This window comes from Leuciscus leuciscus (assembly GCF_965113295.1).
Source record: "Leuciscus leuciscus genome assembly, chromosome: 13".
NCBI lineage: Eukaryota > Metazoa > Chordata > Actinopteri > Cypriniformes > Leuciscidae > Leuciscus > Leuciscus leuciscus.
Window position 1 is genome coordinate 15,882,131 of NC_138737.1, and position 18,430 is coordinate 15,900,560.

An 18,430-nucleotide genomic window follows, 5' to 3' on the forward strand; every position below is an offset into this window, starting at 1 on the left:
TTTCTTTATACTATGTATATTTTATATTGTATTGTTTTTCTATGTGAATATACAGTAAAGTGTAATTTGTTCCTGTGATCAAAGCTGAATTTTCAGCATCATTACTCCAGTCTTCAGTGTCACATGATCCTTCAGAAATCATTCTAATATGATGATTTGATGCTCAAGAAACATTTATGATTATTATCAATGTTGAAAACAGTTATTTACATTTTTATTTCATGATGCTATGATGAATAGAAAGTTCAAAAGAACAGCATTTTTCTGAAATCTAAAGCTTTTGTAACATTAAACACTACCGTTCAAAAGTTTGGGGTCAGTAAGAATTTTAATTTTATTTGGGGGGGAAATAAATAAAATAAATCAATACTTTTATTAATCAAGGATGAGTTAAACTGATCAAAAGTTACAGTAAACACATTTATAATGTTAGAAAATATTCTATTTTAAATAAATGCTGTTCTTTTGAACTTTCTATTCATCAAAGAATTTTGAAAAAAATTTTTTACAACATTGATAATAATAATGAATGTTTCTTGAGCATCAAATCATCATATTAGAATGATTTCTGAAGGATCATGTGACACTGAAGACTGGAGTAATGATGCTGAAAATTCAGCTTTGATCACAGGAATAAATTACAGTTTAAAATATATTAAAATAGAAAACAGTCATTTTAAATTGTCATAATATTTCACATTATGTTTTTTTCATCAAATAAATGCAGCCTTGGTGAGCAGAAGATACTTCTTAAAACATGGAACAATCTTACTGACCCCAAACTTTTGAACGGTATGTATTTTCGTTTTAGAAATTTATTTTAGAAATTGATACATTTATATGTAACTCTATCATTTAATCCCTCCCTATCCTTCCCTATCATTTGGCTAACTCATCCTCACTCGCATCACATGGAAGAGCTAACTCTGCATTCTTCCTATTGCCCTTGCCCTTGTATTCATTTTCTACAATGAAGAAATCAATTTGTGAACTATACTACAATAAACACTTCAAATAAATAAATAACTGCAATCATATTGTTGATGCTACTATCTATAAAAAATCCCAAATGGGAAAATACATTACTGCAATTCCACTGTGGTACAGCGTTGCCATATGGCAACATACCTATTTTTTCCGTAGTGGTACAGCGTTGCCATATGGAAACATTGATATTTTCTCAATTTACTGTAAAACTATGTTAGAAAAAGTTGATTTGTGTATAAAAATATCTAATTTTCTTATCAAAGATGCTGAAAAAAATCCCCCTTGAGAAGAGATGTTTAGAAATGAGGTTAACTGGAGTTTCTGGAGCACTTCAACAGGTGTCTTCCGTGTGAGGGTGACAAAAGACATTCAAATGTCATTTGTCTTAAAAACAGCACATCATTGGCTACCTTAAGGCCTGCCCTTTTAATTCCCATAGTGAAATATATTGTATTTTTTTCTTCTTCTGAATAACAAGGAAATTAGTAGAAATGAATTGTTGCCATATGGCAACTCTGTACCAGAAAGCGTTATGGCTGCTGTGTACTCTCGTCCAAGGCTATGTTCAGACTACCCGCAAAAATCAGATTTTTTGCATATCCAGATTTTATCCAGATGGGATTTTGAAAGTCTGGACTGCAAAACAAACAAACAAACAAAAAACATGAAATCTGAAACAAAAATCATAGTTTTAAATGTAATAATCTATATTTTTATAAAGGACTTTTAATTTTTAAAGTCTTGGTATGGGAGAAGGGTAAAACAATAAAATCAAGCCTTAAATAGCATAGTAAAAATAAATGATGATTTTGGTGGTGGCATGGGTAAAAGTTTCAAAGACTTCCAAAAATGTAATGGGATCTTCATTTTGCAAGCTGCAATTTTAAATCGGTTGTTTTAATACAAATTTAACCCCCAGGACTTATAGGGCCCTATCTTACACCCGGAGCAATGCAGCGCCAGACTAGCAAGTGTTTTTTGCTAGTTTCAGTCAGACGCAGTTATCCTTTTCATGTCCTGCGCCACGTTGTTTAAATAGCAAATGCATTTGCGCCCATGGTCTGGTGCTGGTCTGAAAACAATTTTGAGGCAATAAATAGACTGCACCATTGACCAACTGAAACCTGGTCTAAAGTCAATGGCGCAATATTTTATTTGTTATTTAATGAGCGTGGATTCGGACACGCCCTAAGTGAACTTGCGCCGTGCGCTTTAGACCATGCGCTTAGATCGTTAAAATAGGGCCCAAAAAGTGCTCAAAGTTGAAGAAACACCCGTTATGTTTAAATATATTAAATGTGTAAAATGCATTAATGTCATGAAAACACTGAGAAGTAATTTATGGACAATGACAGGAATACTGAGAATATGAGAGTGATTGTATACAGTCTTAGGTAAAGCTGGTAAAGCTAACAATAGAGCGCACAGAAACCCAAACAGTAGCGTAAACGAGCGAAAGTAAGAGAGTGATGTACATCCCCTATTGGCCAACAGCAATAAGCTGTCAGCCATGGCTTTTCAGCCTGATCGGACAGAATTATGCTTCCACTCGGTATATCAGCCAGCCAGACACAGCTGTAAATTATCAGACGCCGGGAAATCAGAGGTGCTCCAGTGTTGATGTGTTAACCCTCCAGTTACAGTCATCTCTTTTTCCATTTCCTTGGTGCTTTCTTCTTCATGCGCCAGCATTTGTGATTAGCCTGGCCTTTGCCTGTGATTCTCCACTGTGTCCACCCTTGCAGAGCGAGCGTGTCCGCCTGAGACTCCAGTGGCAAAACTCACATTACATATTACGGTTGTTTTGGCAACATGAACCTCAGCTTTCATGGCTCAACTTTGCTAGCACGCTAATTAGCAGTTACACTAACCTAGCTGTCTAAAATGCCAAAAGGCTAAGGGAACTTTTAAACGTGTTCCAGAAAATAAAGCGCCTAATGAAGTCAGGTGGCCAGAGCTGCCCCATTCATTCTCATCTCAGTGAAAACAGGTGTTTTAGCGTTCGCAAATGAACATGACTGCCTGGGTGGGGTACTTTCAAAATTTCTGTCCCTGCTTTTGTTTAAATTAAATTTTCTTAGATGAAGTGTGCGCATAATGAATGTTAACCTATTTTACAGTTCTGTAGTCATTGAATAATTGATGTTACACAGTCTTGCTGAGAAAGAAATAATATGTAGACATATTAAAATAACTTTCCCAAGATAAAATAAAATTGATTTAAAAAAAAAAGGGATGAGTGAAATTAAAGAGTGAGCGAGAGAAGGGGCCCTTAGGGTTTAGCTTCGTATTTAAATGAGGAGATAAAGCAGAGAGAGTTCTGTGAAGTTAGTAGACCATTTATTTAATAAGGTCTACACTGCTTCTGTAGTATTTATGAAGGCTGTTAACCATTCAGCCACTTCTCCTTTATTTTATTAAAACCTGTGACTCTCTGACCCTCCAGTTAAACAACCTTGAGATTAATACTCACTGATTTAACCATAATAGCTCTAATAAAATAACAGTTATTGCTCTTGCAGCAATCGTGGTTATGACCGATGAACAACAGAGAGGGTATAGGGTATAGACATAAATGACATGCTTCTCTGTCAAAGAGTTTAACTTCAGTTTTTTCTTTTTCTGCCTGAAACTTATGACATCATCCACAACATGATTTAAACATGACAAATGTAAAATGAACTTATCATTAAACAAAGAAGGAGGTATTCCGGGTCAATTTGACCTTATTCATTACTGTAAAAAAAAAAATTCGTGCTGCCTTAAAATTGTAAGTTTAGTCTACTCAAATATCCAAGTTGTCACTTAGATCAGCTTCACATTTCAAGTTAACTAAACTCAAAATTTTAAGGCAGCACGAACACTTACTTTTAAAAAATTTGTACATACAGTTACTTACTTACAGTAAGTCTCCAATGAGTAAGCAGAATAGTTATTATTTTTATTGTTTCATATTTATAATTAAGATTTTTTATTTTTTTTTATTTATTTTTTTTACAAGGGAGCACATTCAATTTATCAAAAGTGACAGTAGAGACAATTAAAACATTTTCAAAATTTCCTGTTTCCAAACAATGGTGTACTTTTGAACTTTATATTCAACTTTGCTACAAAAATGTTTCTCAGCAAATCGTCTCGGGTTACTTGACTGTAACCCTGTTCCCTGAAAAAGCGGGAACGAGATGCTGTGCTTGATTTAAGCGCTATGGGAAAGTTTTTGTGCGTGAATAGCTGTGAATATATGTGTGCAACACGTCAATAGAATTGACTTTGAGCTTTTTTAGCCTTGGACAGTGACATCATTGGAATGCATGCACGTCAGAGGCTATAATTAAATGTGCCACAGGTGCATCGGCAGGTATAATTTTGTCTGAAGAGCAGTCCTGGGACATCCCAGCCCGTTCTCATCCCAAGGCGTCATATACTGACGCTTTTGACATTTCGTCTACATCGAACGCTCATGGCACCCTTTAGCGTCAATATGAGACGCAGATAGATATGGGCCAGAAGGCGCCTCCTAGCGGTCTAACCCTAACCCTACCCCAGACCTAAACCTAAACCTACCCATAACCGAACAAAGCTCTGTGCGTCTCATATTGACGCTAAAGGGTGCCATGTGCGTTCGATGTAGACGAAATGTCAAAAGCATCAGTATATGACGCCCTAGGATGAGAATGCGTTGGACATCCATAGTGCGGCAATAAAGCGCAGCATCTCGTTCCTGCTTTTTCAGGGAACAGGGTTACAGTCAAATAACCCGAGACGTTTGACGCTTGATTTAAGCGCTATGGGAACATGAATACTGGAACATGAATGTCTGGACCCCTTACGGTTGTGTAGTGTGTGCTCACAAGAACGCAAAGAAGGTCTCAGACATGAGCTTGTGATGTCGTCTCAAGGACGAGAGCCCAGAGTGGCATGAACATCCAAACTATAAATCTTATGAATGTGTGTGGAGAGGACCAGCCTGCCACATCACAAACATGCTACAGGGGGGCACACCCCGCCAAGGCTTGGGAAGAAGTGACCCCCCTAGTAGAATGAACCCTGATGCCTACTGAAGAAGCTTGACCACGTGCCTTATAGGCAAGGGCAATTGCATCCCTCACCCAATGGGAAATTGTCCATTTTGTGGCAGCCGCCTCTGTTACGGCCACCATGACAAACAAATAGTTGCTCTGACTTACGCACTAGCTAGTGCGGTGGACGTAGGGCTGAAGAGCACGGACTGAGTCTCTCCTGATCCGGCGTTGTGAACGGCGGAGGGTAGAAGGCCTCAAGAGTGACCGGATGTACGCTAGAGAGGGGGACCTTAGGCAGGCAGTCAGGATGAGGATACAGGATTCTTTTTAAAGAAGTGATTGCCATTAGAAAACCATCTTAAAAGTCAGAAATGTATCAGACACTGACCCAAGAGGTTCCAAGGGGGTCTCAATCAGACCCTTCAAGGACTATAGCTAAGTCCCACGAAGGGATCTTGGTTTTAACGGGAGGCCTCAGCCGCCTGGCTCCACAAACGAAGCGGGTAAGCAGAGGATGTTTCTCAAATGGCACTCGTCAATCAAGGCGTGGCAAGCAGATAAAGTGGCCACATAAACACTGAGAGCGGTGGGGCATGTGCCTGCTGATAATTTTTTTCTGCAGGAAGTCCAGAACTGAAGCAATCTGGCAGTTAACTGGATCTGCATTACATGCAGTGCACCACCTTTCAAAGACACCCAATTTATTGGCATAACTTCCTCTAGTGGAGGGAGCCCTAGCACTGAGAATGGTCTCTATGATACCAGCTGAAATCCCAGTGTCCCTCAGTTGGTACCCTTCTGGGGCCAAGCATGAAGGTTCCACAACTCGGGCTGGGGATATTGTCCCCTGCGTTTGAGACTGATGGTCCCTGCTGTTCGGTATTACCCAGTGCGAGCCGTCGAGGAGAGATATTATTTCCGAGAACCAAACTCTGATCAGCCAACAAGGTGCTATCAGTAAGAGGCAAGGACCCTTGATGACAAACCTTGGCCAGGACTACTAAGGGTATAAATCAAGAGCCAAGAGTACTCCCCCCGTATTCCTGGCTGTAAAAGAATGAGCCAAGAGTGAGGAGTCAGGGTGGTGGAGGGATGCTGAAAAACTGTCAAGGAATGTTAGGTGAGTTGACAGAGTGAATATATATATGCTTCTTCTCATGCTGATAGGGTAGACATAGTAATTGTTTGATGACAAGTAGATTGGATTGATTATTTGAACGTGCTCCTCCCGAACTTTGTTTATAAAACATCATATGTTGCTTAGGGTGTTTCAAATGGTCTTTACACAAGGGGGAGACAGATGATGGTGACAGAGTCCCATTTCAACCCCAAGCACGTTACCCTCTGGGCAGGAGAGAGAACGCTCTTCTTGGCGTTGCATCTCAGCCCCAGAGAGAGAGAAGATGAGCGGGGATCGATCTCGATGTTGAGGCGCAAGCTCTTGAGACTGGGCCAGTATCAGCCAATCGTCTATGTAACATGGCTAGGTCGAATGGAAGGACACAATATTGGTATGCTTCGCCCCCAAAATCAAACCTCAGGAACTTCCTGTGTTGTGGCAATATTTCTATGGGAAAATATGCGTCTTTGAGATCGATCATGAAGAACCAATCGCGATTTTGAATTTGCAACACAATCTTTTTGATAGTTAGAATCTTGAACTTGAGGGTTCTGACGGAAGGGTTCAAGCCTCAAAGATCTAAAAACGGATGCAGTCCCCTATTTCTTTCTTCTTTTATGACAGCAGATGTGCCTACTCCCGTTTCACCTTCGACGTCAACTTATTAGACTATCGTGGATGCAAGGGCGTGTGGTTATACGATGATACGCCAGTCCGAAGAGACGCTCGCGGGCTATCTCTTCTCTGGGGCTCATCTTCATTTATGATGTGCAAAAACGCAAAGAATAAGGTTTTCCCCATGAATGAGTTAACGTCATGGAGATCCTCAAAGAGGGCAGTCTAGCTGTAATCTGGCCACTGCACGAGTCACCACCTCAAGTAACCTCTCACACGCTTTATCATAACGAGAGAAGTGCTCGGAGGCGGCACTCTCAAAGTCCATCACTTTTTAGATGGCTTTTTCAATATTTAATTCCTCAGAATTAAATGTGGCCAAAGAACAGCCAGACAATATATTAATACAAGCATCTGATTTCTCATATTATCATTTAATTCCTCAGCAATAAATACAGCCAAATATCAATCAGAAAAGCAAACAAGGTCTGGATGACTGGCTTCTCTAGCCCGTACTTCATTGTACCCAAGAAAGGTGGTGGGTTACGGCCAATCTTGGACCTGCGACTCTTGAATCGGGCCCTTTATAAGCTTCTGTTCAAGTGGCTAACGCAGAGACGCATTTTCGAATGCTCTGTCCCCGAGACTGGTCTGCAGTGTTTGACCTGAAGGACACATACTTCAGATCTCTATCCTTCCGCAACGCAGGCTATGCCTGTGTTTTTGCGTTCAAGGGTCTGAAGTCAGTACAAAGTCCTACCCTTTGAGTGCTCCACAGCCAGTTGGGTCTTCGGGTCAACTGGGAAAAGAGTAAACTCGCCCACGGGCTGAGGATCTCTTTTTCCGGTATGGAGATGGACTAGGTCCAACACGTCCCACTGAAACTTTTCAGAGGCTCCTGGGGCATATGGCAGACGCAGCCGCAATAGAACGGCTTCCTCTATATGAAGACCGCTTCAGCACTGGCTTCACGGTCGAGTCGCGAGGTGACCGTGGCAGAGCAGCTGGCACGCTCCGTGTGACAATCACCATGGCCTGCCGCCAAACCCTCAGCCCGTGATCAGACATTTTGTTTCTCCGGGCCAGCCGCCCCTAGAACAAGTGTCCACCAACACAAATTAGAATGATTTCTGGATCATGTGACACTGAAGACTGGACTAATGATTGCTGAAAATTCAGCTTTGCCATTACAGGAATAAATTACATGTTAAAATATGTTAAAATACAAAACAGTAATTTTAAATCGTAATGATATTTCACAATATTACTGCTTTTACTGTATTTTCAATCAAATAAATGCAGCTTTGGCGAGCATAAGGGTTTTGATAAGAAAGTTATTATTAAATGTATATAAAACATACTTCAACTCCATTTAACACCTTAACTATTAACTATTAGCTCTGTTCATATGGGACAGCTATGTGTTGAATATAGCATTAATTATTTAAATTAATAAATAATTTAGGGGGGGCATTGTTTTTGAGATATGAGTTAAATGTCAAAGCTGATTCAGCGAGCAAAACTAGTCTACTAAGCTCCAGAGAGATTGGCTTGCAAATAAATCTGTAGTTCTAGTTAATGCCATTATGATGCAGTTTGATGCTGATCGGCCTCAATTTGCAAGCAACTGTAAAATTACCTGAGAGCCTGATGCTCAAAGCATGCAGGCATGAGGGGGTGGCAGCATTAATTCAGAAAAGCTCTGAAATCAGCAGGGTTATGCTGGATGAATCTCTGCACAGTTCACCAACTCCGACCACAACCATCAGCAGAACCTGTGTGTGTGTGCGCAATTGTGTGTGTTCTTGTGCGCGTGCTTAAGTGAGATGGATGGCTTCAACCCTGAAAGAGGACACCTGCCCTGCTCGCAAAACTCATGACAAGTTACAGCATCCCGAACAGGTTTTGTTGCCTTCAGGACACATAGAGGACAAACATTAGAAACTTGTGCCAACATGTCTGCCAGCTTCCCTGTGACACCTGACACGCATCCTCACAACCATTCCACTCACATCCCGAGAGAGAGAGATAGATAATAAGTAGCTTTTATTCTGGTTTCACAGGGGTCAAACACCTGCACAACTATCCCCAGAGGAGCAAAGAGATGGACAATGAAGGGAAGGAGGGATGAAAAGGAAGAAAAAAACAAGGTTGAGGTGATGAATAGGCCCGACTGCAGCTGCTCGATCGAAGCGATTGATCGGCACGGACGCTGACTGATAGTTTCACCTTCCGTCAAACACACAAGGAGCACAAGGAGAGATAGAGTCTGATAGAAGTGTGGATTAATGCTGGGGGGAGGCACCTATAAATTAATCTAATCTTTCAAAACGTCAAGTGAAATTCAGCGCCTGAGTTATTTTCCACAGCTGTCACATCGAAGATTTAGGCCTTTTAATGAACTGGAGACCATCTGGAATATGTGTTTCTTTGCTGCATAGTAATCAAAATTAAGCACTAAAGCTTTAGATTTGCTTTAAAATTATTTGGCATGTTAAAATACTTTATTTTATTCCAGCCTAATATACAGAGACAACTATAAGTAGCCTACTGTAGCAGTTTGTGTGCTGACTTCCCCTGAAAAGTCTAACACTGAGGCTCAATGGCACTGTAAAACATCACCATTTCTGACCAGCCCATAGCAACATTTGATCAACCAATGGGGATACCTGTTTGTCTGACCAATGGCATTCAGAGAGCAATGTTTTGGAAACCTGTTTGAAAACAATCATTCCTGTTACAATCTGTTGGTGGCGCTTGTTCTGACAATATAAATCAACCTAGCCTTCTAAAAACACAAAAGTAAGGATTCTAAGAGCTTCTTGGGCACATTCATTTTTATTGTATCTAAAAATTCCAAAATTGTTTGTTTAGTGATATTTCTATAGGTTAACTTGACATGTCAAAAAGTGTTAATTTAATAAAACCAATTATGGGTGTGGTTTTAAGGTAAAATTTATTTACAATCATATAGGTGTTAGCTGAGGAGATACAATAGATAGGTTTCGGATGAAATTTTGCTCTTTTCAGTATGAGGTCACACAGACCTAAAGTCAGCATGAACTGAAAATGCATACATCTATTTTCTAAATGCATGTTATACGTGATCAGCAAGCAATAGCCGTGATGTATGATATTCTATCATGTAAGCAAAGTCAGCAGTGATTACAAGGTGTTTGGTTTAATTTCTTTGACGTTCTATGTGTAGACCTGTGCGTCTATTCTTGGGCTATGGATAGACTAAAGCTGACAGGCCAAATTTTGCCTTGTTTTAACCTAGATGTCAGGGCTGTGTTTAGACGGCTATTAGACGTCTTTTAAATGCAAAATTGATTGCTGTGTGTTATTGTGCACAATTCAATCATGTGTCTTTTTTTTTTTTACCTCATTTTTTAAAACAACAGACTTCTCTCTCTGGTGATGTATGCAGGACTTCTCCAATAATTTAGTCTGCTCAAACCCCGCCCCTTTCTTACAATCTACTGCAAGCATTCATTTGGATCTGCCTCCATCCAATCAACAATCGATGGATAGAACCAAGTCCCTGCCCTACATTTTTTTCTTTTTTCTCAAATGTACGTAACAAATTTGAAAGAAAAGATGTGACTGATTCCATTTTCGTATAAATTGCCTTCAGAGACAAGATTAAATGGCCCTATTAAAGTTGTCCTTAAAAAAATTTAACATTGATATTATTATGCTTTTGCCAAAGTAAATTATTGTAGAACTAATTCTCTATGCCAGTTTCTATTCACTGAATCATGCTCAAATAGATGTTTAAAAAATGAGCAATTTTCGGTTTTATTAAGGAGAGTGAAGGGCAATGTTCACTCGTGGTACAATTACTGCAGCTGTTACTGTCAGTTTTAGCCCAAATCCTTCAGTGAATGCAGCTTTATGACAGACATTAATTTGATGGGCTATAAGCCATTAGAGGCTGCATCATTTTATACTGCCGATAAAAAAGAAATGAAATTACTGTGCTGCAGTATCTTCTTCTCACTGGAGTGTCTCTTGGTGCTTCGTGGGGTGTTTTGGTTGAGAGTGGAGGAAAGATTGGTCTTTTAAACCACGCTTGAACTGCTCTGCATAGTTTACCTCACAGTAGGTGTCCTTAATAAAATAATCTTAATAAATGTATACTGTATACAGACTTCATTCCCCTTTCACACTGAGCACAGTTTAATTGCTGTAGGTTGTCAGGTCCCTGTACTGTTTGTCACTAGTAGTTGCTTGAACTGCTGGATTAGTGGGATGCTTTACTGACAATAGCTTTTGAAAATATGATCTCAAAATGCTGGTAAAAATAAGATGCCATTCTATTTTGACAAGGAATCAGTTTTCGTGCTGCTACCGTAAAAATTGCCATTCTGCACGGGAAAGCGTTTGTTTATAAATTGCAGCAGTGCATAATGCGTCATATCATGAACAAGATGAATGATTATCAAAGTATTTCTGACATGGTTTTTAACACGTCATTTTTTATTAAATCGCGGGATGTGGGTAGAGATAAATCAAAGAGAACAGTGAAATCATTCACAGTGACACAACCCTCAACATCCTTATTTTTAAGACCTAGCTTACACTACCATTCAAAAGTTTGGGGTCGGTAAGATTTACAGTATACAAACACAGTGAAAACAGTAATACTGTGAAATATGATTACAATTTAAAATAACTGTTTTGTATTATTCATATATTTTAAAATGTAATTTATTCCTGTGATGGCAAAGCTGAATTTTCAGCATCATTGCTGCTGATTTGCTGTTCAAGAAATATTTTTGATTATTAATATTATTATAAATCTCTCTCTCTCTCTCTCTCTCTCTCTCTCTCTCTCTCTCTCTATATATATATATATATATATATATATATATACATATATATATATATACATATATATTTAGGTTAAAATATGTATTGATTAGATTAAAATATATAATGAATTGAAAACATACTGCATGACAGGAATCCCACTTCTCAAATTTGTTGAATACTGTAGCTGGACTTACCCACATCACATCTACAATGGTCTCAGTCTCTTGTGTCGCCGCAAATCGCCGATTCTCATTGAAAATGAATGAGTTCCAGTAAGTTTAGTCTTATCTCTCTCTCTCTCTCTGATGGCAGTCACTTGGTGTGCTGTTACTGTCACGGCCAGCTCTGAAATATTCCTTTTTTCTTGTGTTCTCAGTGTGCATTCTTTGCACAAAAATCCAGAAATGGAGTATAAATGTGTTTTGAGGATCCATACAGCCAGTGAACTGATATAATTGCTGCCATTTTATCATTCTGTTCTCTAGCCATTTGTCTTGCTGTCTCCATCCTCTGTTCTCATGTTTTTCTTTTTTTCCCCTCACTGTTCTGGCTTACTAATTAAGCACCGGCACCATGGGACTCATTTTTTCCCCTCTTCTCACTCAAATACAGGTCGCAAGCTCTCACAACAGGATTCATACTGGGCTGGCACACACAGGAAGAGGGAAGAGAGGACTGAAAATAATATTTTTGAAATTGAAGTTAATCCTGCTATGCATGAAGGTTTTTGTTGATGGACAATATTAAGTTGCGCATATGTCTAAACATAAGTTTGGTTTCTGTACTCTTCATCCAAGACAAACTAACAAATTATAATAATAGCAGCATAAAACCATAAATACAACAGAGTGTCTGCCTCCTCTCACATCATGATGGTCTCGGCAGATTCACAGGAGCAGGTGGCTAAGAGGGGGACTGTTTCTGTGTACTTCTGCCCGTGTGTGATGAGGCACACCTGAACTTAATAGTGCCTCATCACCAATGCCATAAAGGCTCCTGCACGTCTCTCTAACAGGACACGGGTCTCCCACGTGCATAAACAAGGTGTCCTCAAGGTCCTGGGAGGGGAGTGACATACCCTGACCCCTGCAGAGACAATGACCGCCTGGTCCCGTACCTCTGGACCTACCGGCCCCTGCACAGCATGACCTTTACGTCCCAGTGGACATTTTTGTTATTTCATTTCAAATAAAAACCTCCCCTTGGTTTCTCACCACAAATCCCACTGTGTTTGGATCGCCTTTGTCAGTACAGTTCTAAATTTGAACCGAATGGCTGTGGTTTAAGCACTGCTTAATTCTGCACAACACACACACTTGTACACTCACATAAGCCATTTGTCAAAATCCTTCTGCCCAGAGTGACGTCTGTCAGGATGATCTGTTTGTGGAATTATCATATACATTACATATTGTATATACATGTATGAGAATGTACCGTTTATCCTTTAGTTTTTTTGTTTAGTTTAGACCTTAATATGAATATAATGATTCCCTTTTAAGGGACCCCTTTCCTAAAATCTAAATATACATCTATATTTTTAATTTATACTGTTTTTTTTTTTTTTAAATAAGATAATTATGCAATATTATAAAAATATTATTTTATTTTATTATTTTATTACTGTAACACTGTCCATCTGTTGTCAGCTACGCAACAAACCTTTTGGGGTTTCAGATAGGATTTTAATCACATATAAACATTGATCAGCAAACTCGAATAGCTCAACTGTACCTGCTTTACGAGTGAGAACAAACCTCATTGGTTCTTGCAGAAGCTCAAATGTGCTGCATAACACACGAGAATGAACCTCATTGGTTCTCGCACGTCAAACAAGCATGCCTGAGTTTCCATTTGCCACAACTGATGTGTGCATTGTTGAATGTTCATGTAAATAAAAGCCTAAATTAAATCTATTCAGCATATAAAGGAATCGTGTCTCTGTAGAATATTTCAACTAAACTTCTCAATTCATATGGATTAGTTTTACAATCTCTTTATGAACTTTTCAAAGTGTCAGACAGAAATCTCTCAGATTTCATTAAAAAGATCTTCATTTGTGTTGCAAAGATGAAATTCTTACAGGATTGGAATGACATGAGAGTGAGTAAATAATGACAGAATTTTCCTTTTTGGTCAAACTAACCAAAATTTCTCAGAAATTTTCCACAGATACCCCTGGGGGGTCCGCAGACGCCGGTTGCCATAAACCACAATGAGCTTTTTGGGTATGTAAAAAGATGAATGCCGAAAACTTTGGCAACACACTAAGGTCTATATACTCTGGACCAAATGTAGAGTTGCAAAGTTAAATCTTTGTATCTCACTCATCTTCTCATTGTTTTTCCCCTTTTCTCTCTCTTTCAGTCATTCTGTTCATCTGTTGTTGCTCTGTACTTATCCTCTTCAGTGCTAATGGCTCTGTGACGGGGCCATCTGTTCACACACACACTGGACTGTGTGATGCTAAATGGCACTAGTGTCCTGGTATATGCTAATCACAACAAATTTAAATAGGGTGTGTAAATGTGTTAGCACTGGGCAAATGAGATTATTCTATAACATTACACTGCATGGTTAGACTGGAGCAATGGACTGCATGGATAAACTAGAGCACAAGACAGCACTAAACTACATCAACTGCAGACCAAGATGCACCACTGAACTCCATTTAATGCATCATAAAACTTAAAAGTGCAACATAATACCATAGCATAAAGTCCAGCGTAAACCACAGTATTAATTAGGCGATTAGACCACAGGATTAAACTCCAGCTCTGGATCACAGCAGAGGAGATTGTTGGCAGCATCTGAAGGAAAGTGACCACTGGAGTCGTATTAGCTTAGCGAGTCCTACATGACTAGATTAGAACATCAGAAACTACAAACCCTCACATACTGAACTATTTTCTGCATGCCATGTGGCACATATTCGGCAAACGTCAAGGAATCTGAGTACAGACTCAGGTACTTAAAGATGAGTGAAGGGAAGCTTCATGTGTGCCAGCAGCAGTCTGGCCTATAAACCCGTAGATGTGACTCAGATAGAGGCTGTTTATTTTAGACTTGCCATTTTAAGCCTCTTGTGCTGTTAATATTTTATGTCTGTCACTGAATCAACAACATTCTCAGCATGGATTTCCCTCACAATATATATATATATATATATATATATATGTGTGTGTGTGTGTGTGTGTGTGTGTGTGTGTATATATATATATATATATATATATATATATAGTTCATGTAATTTAATTGAGCACATGACCAAATTTAGACCAAATGCGACTTTTTAAAGAGTCTAAGCTTATTTTCATTGACTTTTTTAATATTGTTTTTTCATCTGGCATTGCTGAAAATTGTATCGCCAGTCATGATTAAATGAAAAAATGTATATAATAATGTGAGCAGAAAAATAAGAGGAAATATCATGCCTATTATGAATAACAAAATAATAAAAAATGAGAGGAAACACAATATATTTTATGTATCTTCAATATGTTGTAGTAATTTAATTTTAAAGTAATTTTTTCTTATATTATATTTTTAACCAAAATTTTTATTAACAAAACAAACATTTTGCATTTACCCCAAAGTATTTTAAGATTGGAAATGTATTTTGTAAAATCTTTTCGTTTGGTAGTGTCTTTGCTGTTTTCAACATATATAGCAAATATTTCAAAGATATTTTGGCCAAGGGCCATAACAGTCCTGCAGTGCAGCAGAAATGTAAGTAAAAAATGGTCTCACTATTTATTCAAATGTACTATTTATATATGCAACATATACTAATTGAACGTCAAACTATATAAATTAACATTAGTTATTATGTATTATAAACAAACATTAATTAACAATGAACACTGTAAATTAACATTAACCTAGATTGATAAATACATTAAAAGATGCTGTTGCTCATTGTTAGTTCACGATTAACAAATGTTAACAAATGTTTTTTCTATATATAGTGTGACTTTCCATTGATTTCTAATGCTGAGCTAATGATATTTTATATCCCCTCACCTTAAATTTTACCCTCACATAACCTTTCTGCATTAGGACATTATTTAGTATGTTTGTTACAACAATTTCCTTGTGAGGATTGTTGTTTGGCCATCATAATGTAGGTTATTTCAGTTTTTACTATCCTTGTGGAGCCATTCGGTCCCCACAATGTAGGCAAAACCTGAACCAAGGTACATTATTGTTTTCACCAGAGTATGACCCCAAAGAAAAAAACCAACAACATTCTTTCAGGCCACCGTACCAGATTTAGTACTACTATTAATGAATAATTAATGTTCACAAACATGTTAGTTTGATGGGGAGGTTTGTGTCTAGTGGAATATGGAACAGTAGAATGACAGAGGGGTCAGATAAATGTTACCATGATGCCAACTGAATTATTAAGATCTGCTAGATTTAGCTTTGCAGCGTTTCCCTCCTCAAAAAGATCTTGGTGTCCACTCACATTATTATGCTACAGGGGCTTGTACCCACGAGCAGACAGAAGGATTTCTCCTCAGTATTACTTGATGTTTCTTTTATCCTTGTTGTCAGTGGCATACACCCAATTCACCTATTGGCTTGTCTCTGTTGTTCTGAACACCACAACCCTCTCGGGTCTCTGGAGGGAAGGACTCTTCTGTGAGCATGTTAAGAGCCAACTGCAGGTCACAAACATTTATCGTCACTTTGCGGTTTTGGGCTGAAACCTTCCATTTCTGCTTCACTTGAAAAATGAATGTCCTTTCAGACTTCAGGATACTGTATGTGACAAACTCTCTCTCCCTCCCTCACACACATACATATAATTTGGTGTGTGTGTATGTGCTTGTGTGCTGGGAAATTGCTATTAATGCATCACAATTTAGCCAAACTGCATTAAAGCCCCAACCAGTGTTTTGGTGCAAAAGACAACATTTTCAATCTCTATCTAATCTTGATCTTTCCTTCATTATAGTTCATCTGCCTGACTGATATGAAAATAATGAGGAATTATGTGTTTTTATCAGCAAACAGTTATGTAGGGCATCGATGTTAAACTTCAGAATGGTGGGAGACACACTTACATGATACAGCCAGATAAAGCATGATTAGTATGCATTCATCTGCCTCTTTTTGTAGCTATGTGTGTGTGATGATGATAATGCTAATTTATAATCTACAGATGTTTTTGATTATCTACCCACTTGTAATTATATGCTGATTTATTCAATAATATTTGCATTTTAAAAGTAAAACATAATATAAAAAGCATACTAATTTAGCTACATCTCAAAAAGCAAGAATGCAGTTCTGAACATCACCATGGATGTGATTCGGCTTTAGATAATCAAAGCCCTGCTGAATTCAGATCAACAAAATAACTTTGAGTGTGATATTGCTTACAGTATAACAGTCCAATAAACAATAGGTTAATATTACACAATGTTTTAGACACAGTATTTAAAGTTCCATGAAAATTGTTCCAAACGAAGTCAAAACTGAATTATCTAGCAACACACAGTGTTTAGTTCTGACCCAGTGTTTTTGAATGAATCGGTTCAGTGAATGATACAAAGACTCACTGATAATGACAATTGCTTGTTTTGTCCGAGAACAAATCGGTTGACTGAATGACTCAATGACTTGTTCTTAAAGGCGGCAGCTTGTCTCCAGCTACTGGCATAACCTGCAGAGTCAGTAAAAATCGGGTACTCTTGGAACACCTCTATACTATTATTGTATACTATTTTGCAAATGGCTGCAGGTAAACGTATACTTCACCTACAGCATTAGCCTAATGCACACCCATCATACAGTGGTCACATCTTAGCACATTTATACATGCGACATGCGCACTTTCATAAACGAATGCAATGTGCTTCATTCACACGCACAGTCAAGCTAGTGTACGACGATTCTCCCCCCTTTCTCTCGTCTTCTTTCTTTCTTATTTATTCATATAGCTCATATTTTATTTTTGTCAGTGCTGTCAGAGTGTGTATGGTATCTCTCCTGGCCTTTTCCCTCTGCCGTCAGACTTCATTAAATCTGCAAGTTGTATTTGCATAAGCGACACCAAGTCTCAACACCTACATCCCAGGGTGACGTGTAATTTCCTGTGTGTGCGAGTGAGAGATAGACAGTACAGTGGCAGCGTCTGACAATATATGTGTGCAGCTTTGTTCACCTGTTTGTATTTTGCCAGATTCCTACTGATTCAAGGTAGCCCAACCATCCCATATGCTTTAGAAGTGAGCTGCGCCTATTATTATTCCACAGTGTTCCTGTTGGAATTTTAAAACTCACAGTCTCGCTGTTGTGCGGGGGGATTTCTGCTGCGGTGAGCTTCAGTGTACGTGCGCCTGTGGGTGTGCGTTTCATGATATCATGTATTATGATATCAGCATGCATCTCCATACACGGCCTATGCATCATTTCACTTTCAAATATCTATCTTTATGCCTCTCTATGCTGCCATTGTGGTAGGCATTTATGAATTTTTATTTTGGGTTAATTTCTCTAATCTCTTGATGACATGCGCAAAAACGTTCTCAGGATTTCCTCGAAGCTAAATTGCATGTGCATTGAACAGATTCAAGCACTCGATTAGACAAATACAAAATGCAATTTGTTGTCAGAAAGGCAAAGACAGAGAGAGCATTATGTTTACACTGCAAATAATTATTTTAGTTCCTTTTGAAACATGAGGGTGTGCATTTGGAGTGACTGCGGTTTTGTCTTCAGACGTAAAGGTCAGAAAACAAAAAAAACATATATATATAATGCTGATTATGTTATTTTCCTGTGTATTAGTACCAGTGGAGGAGAAGTGAATAAATAAATCATGTTATTTGTGGCACAATAAACCATTAGATTTCAC